Source organism: Nicotiana tabacum, chromosome 2 (assembly GCF_000715075.1).
Source record: "Nicotiana tabacum cultivar K326 chromosome 2, ASM71507v2, whole genome shotgun sequence".
Lineage (NCBI taxonomy): Eukaryota > Viridiplantae > Streptophyta > Magnoliopsida > Solanales > Solanaceae > Nicotiana > Nicotiana tabacum.
Genome location: NC_134081.1, coordinates 91,730,702 through 91,735,602, shown reverse-complemented (window position 1 = coordinate 91,735,602; position 4,901 = coordinate 91,730,702). Strand labels below are relative to the sequence as shown.

Below are 4,901 nucleotides of genomic sequence, written 5' to 3'. Positions count from 1 at the left end.
AAGGATGACTTGGCATTGCAAGATCGTGAGCGAGTTATGCAAGATCGTGAGCAAGTTTTCAAGTATCGCACGTGTGCTTAGTTCAAGACTAAGGACGTGACATAGGGCTCCAAAATTCGTGCCTTTTTATTCCTCTTCTTTTTTTCTTCCTCTTCAATATTCCCTCTTCTTTCTTCCATTTATCCTTTGTATTTTAATTTGTTATTTGTTCGTCAGGAAAAGAATAATTTAAAGAAGATAGGTTGCTGAAATTGAGGATATTAACTCGGCAGATTTGCTGAAATCATTTAAGTTGGAGACTAAAACGAATAAATTCAAGATTTTTTCTTTTAGTGTTTTGGGCTATTTTGTTTGGCTTTGTAGCAGCTATGATGATGTAGTCTAGTAAGTTTGATGTTAGGAATAAAGCTATATAATGCATCATTATCTAGTATAATTTTGAAGTTATTTTGGTTTTTAAATGCAGTACAAATCTGTTATGTAATACTGGAGTTTTTGGTAGTCTTATGTTGTTATTAAAATGCAGATTTTTCTGCTTGTAATGATATAGACTGGTATGTAAATGAAAGACACACTACAAAAAAAGGTTCAAATTGCGGCAGTTAATTAGCGGCGGTCGCCGGTAACTTCCGCAAATTGTATCAAATTGTGGGACTTTCTCTATCCGACGCAATTAATTATAATTTGGGGATCTAGTACATTAAAATCAAAAGAGCGCCAAGCTTCTAATTTTTACCACTATATTTTTGTTTTCCCTCATTTTTTTGTCCGCTAAAAATCTTTTAGACCTTATTACCCAAAACCTTTAGACCCATTTTGTCTTCTCTCTCACTCTCTCTCTCTAGTCTCCATTAAATCAACGCGTACCCAATAAATATCTAGCCTAACTCCGGAGAAGTAGTGACGAGGGATCGACATCGACACTTACTAGAGGTCTAATAAAATAATATAATAACTCATAACAGATATGAAGTGCATAACGATAATGAGGTAAATTTGTAAGTTACATAATCTTCCAAATATTTACTTCTAAGTATGAATTTCTCAATCTTATATTCTACCTTAACGACTCAGAAAATATCAAGTGCCAATATCGATGAATAAAGAATCCATATAATATGCCGAGCATCAGCAGAAAAATAATCTTGTGAATGTTTCGGACTACCAGCGATATAACGCACGATTATGCCGAGGTCGTTCGGCCGGATCCAGAATAATGTGTACACTGCCGAGGGAGATCCGGACCACCCGATACTCAACCCGAACATACGCCCAAGTCCGAAATTATCATACAAACCTATTAGAACCTTCAAATCCTGATTTCGAGGTCGTTTACTCAAAAGTCAATTCTTAGCCAATTCTTCCAACTTAAAGCTTCCGAAATTAGAATTTTCTTTCCAAATCAACTCCGAACTTCCCGAAATTCAATTCCGACCACACGTACAAGTCATAATACCTGAAGTGAAGCTACTCAGGGCCTCAAACCGCTGAACGATGCGCTAGATCTCAAAACGACCGGTTGAGTCGTTACAAATTCAAATCAGGAACTGGAATGAAAATAAATTCTGATTGTTGAGTATCTTGAGGTACTGTCATGTGGACATCTTCTACTGATTGGGAGTTTTGTTCTTCATGGAAGTTAGTCTTATTCTTGTCTTCGACCTGTATAAGTTAAAATATTAAGTTATTAATTAAGAATAAGTAGAGAGTTGAATAAAGGTATGTAGAAAATCATATTACCAGTGGACATCTCCTTATATTGTGGTCTGGTGCACTACAACAACCACAACTCATTCTAAGTCCTCTCCTTGAAGCTGACCATAGCCTTTGACCTATTACTACCCTCACTCTTTTCTCTTGTTCTCTTCACCTTTGGCCTACCAACCATCTTAGATAAAGGTGGTGGTGCCATGGCATGTTGTGGCTCCACTTTCTAGAACCTCTTCCCCATAACAAGTTGAAGCTTGTGTTTATAAACCAACATGTAAGCCTCCTTAGAATACCACCAATGAATTTCAGTAGGGGGTTAATTGTTTTGTGCATGAGTACTTTTATTGCATGAGGACATGGGATTCCATACAAGTCCCATGCCCTGCAAGTACACCTCTTTAGCTCTATACTCATTGTGTGACTATCTCCACCATCAGCGACTTTATAGCCCCTCTCCCCATTAAATTCAACCTTGCATTCTAAAGTTATCCTCCTGTAATCACTGTAAATCTGCATGGCATGTGGACTAATATCACCTTTCCAACCCATAGCTTATGCTTCATGATCCCTTAAAATATTCATAACCTTCAAAGCACAACAAAAGCAAAAATTAGATCACTTTCACTAGAATATAGTTGAATTAACACTAATATTTAGATACTTTTACTCTAATATTTTCAAGCATCTTAATATTGGTTTGCTGCCTTACTTTTAGAATTCATGAGTTAAAGGATTTTGTGAAGTTGTTGTCCATCATCATATTTTTACATAGGGTGTCAAAATATGCTCTACACCAGTTTGTTGGTGGATAACATAATAACCTCTTAGCAGCTTCCTTTGAGACTTCACCCAACTTCTTCAATTGATCCTTGAATTCTTCTTCATATGTACTCCAAGCACACCACCATAGAAACTTTTTCATTTCATCACCATTCCAAATTTCGCTCCAATTAGATTCAACATGTCTCACACAAAATCTGTGATTGGCATGTGGACAAACTTTACTGACAGCATCCAACAAGCTCTGTAAAACAGAAATTACAGTTAAAAAAACTAATTTAACAATAAAAAGAAAACAAAAATAACAGTAAAAAAATTAAATTGGAATTAAGCTACCTTTTGCATATCTAACATAAAAGTTACTCAATCACCATCCTTCAAGTCCAAAGACTGTTTCAGCAACTCCATAAACTAAGTCCATGTTCTACTTGTTTCTTTATCAACCACTGCCCAAGCAAGTGGGTAAACATGCTTGACTGAATCTTGGCCGACAACCACTAACAATTGTCCCATGCATTTTCCTTTCAGAAATGTACCATCCATCAAAGGTCTCAAACCTTCTCTCCAGCCACATTTTAAAGCTTGGAAGCACACATACATCATTAAAAATCTCCTCTTACCTTCTGCCAAAGCATCTTTGTTTATATTAATCACCATGTCAAAACTAGGATTGATCCTTCTCAATTCTTGTGCATATCCCTCCAACCTATTGTAATCATCCAAGTAACTACCCTCCAATTTCTCCAAAGCAAGCCTTTTAACCTTTTCAGCTTTGACTTACTCACATTAAGTTTAAATTGTGTCTCCAACTCGTCCTTCATTTCTTTTATCTTATACTTAGTATTGTTCTGAATTTTTCTTCTAAAGTATTGTGCTAAAGTATCAGTTGATGCTCTTTTATTTTCATATGCATCATCACAATCGTGTATTAAATTTAAAGTCTTGATCTTAAAATCTTGATCATTCCCATCCTTGGAAATATGACAATAAAATGGACAACCCTCATCACAACCATATGTAACTCTACCTGTATCATTTTTTTTTATACCTATAATCCCTTTTTATTTGAAACAACATACAAACCAACAACTTGTTTAGCTTCGGGTAGGTCTTTAAAGGACATACCTTTCTCTAAGACCTTGTACTCTTCAAGCTTTTCAGTGATACCAAGTCTCCTTTGCTTTTTGAATACTTCCAACCTTTCTTCTCTATCATCTTCTTCACTAGACAATGAATTATTATCTACACGCTCCTCTTCCAACCTTTCTTCTCTATCATCTTCTTCACTAGACAATGAATTATTATCTACACGCTCCTCACTACTATCACAATCTTCTCCAAGTTCTACATTAAAATTATAAGACTCATGGAAGTGAATAATGTTCGAAAAGACACGATATCTTCTTCATATTTGTCTACCGCAAATAAGTTCAAAATATAGAACTGATCTGAAAGTAAACTATGGAGAGCTCTAACACCTTCTTCCCCTACGACCACATAATATCTACCAGATGGTTCAATCACTAAAAGTTGCTTCACCTCAATCAACCCAAACTTCTCACTCTTGAATTCTTTACAAATATCAATGTAAGACAAAAAAATTGTTTAGTAACTTCTCCACACGTGAATAAGTTTTTTACTATACACTAGTTGTGGTTTCCTTACCCACTGACCCCCATAATTACAAATCAAATCTATTTTTTCAACCATTCTTCAAATACCACATGCGACATCAAACACAAAAAAGAGAGCACGTTAAGTTATATTCAAAGCATTAATATATACAAGAATCAATGGCATAAGATAAACAAAAGACGATAATTTATTGAAATAAAAATCCCACCACCATAATTTTTATATATTTTACATACAATAAACTATAAAAAAAAGAAGCCTAAAAGCACTCACTTAACATTGTTAAAGATAAAAGTCAAACAAAAAAAATATATATTTTACAGTTACCAAAAATTTCAAAACCCTAAAACTTTACACACCAAAAATTATAAATACGTACTTTAATCCGAGAATCTAGCATGAGAAAGAAGAGGGAATATTGAAGAGGAAGAAAGAAAGAAGAGGAATAAAAAAGGGAGGAACTTTGGAGCCCTAGCTGCACGAAGAAGAATGAGGAATTCGGGTGGGTTTTGGTTTAATAAGTATTCGGGTATTTGCCTTTTGGTTCGGGTATTATATTATGGGTCAGATTATAAGATGGTTTAAGTTTAATCCAGGTGGACTAATAATAGTGTGTCACGTAACTCACTAGAAGACTCATATCAGCTCTTAAGCTGAAGGGCAATTTTAATACACGCAAAAAACGTTGTGTTCTTTTTAATCAAATAGGTGAAAGAAGTGTATTTTTAATCCAAAACCCGTAGTTCATGGATATTTTGAACCTTTCCCGTTTATAA

At 34.9% G+C, this 4,901-nt stretch overlaps 1 long non-coding RNA gene across 1 annotated transcript; it reads right to left on the bottom strand.

Moving 5' to 3' along the window:
• Positions 1-930: 930 nt before the first annotated feature.
• On the bottom strand, positions 931-4,616 carry LOC107780971 (uncharacterized). Its single transcript, XR_001646927.2, has 4 exons — positions 2,827-4,616; positions 2,420-2,734; positions 1,741-2,295; positions 931-1,662 (listed from the first exon to the last, which is right to left on the bottom strand). It is a non-coding gene; the product is annotated as an uncharacterized LOC107780971 (long non-coding RNA).
• Positions 4,617-4,901: the final 285 nt, after the last annotated feature.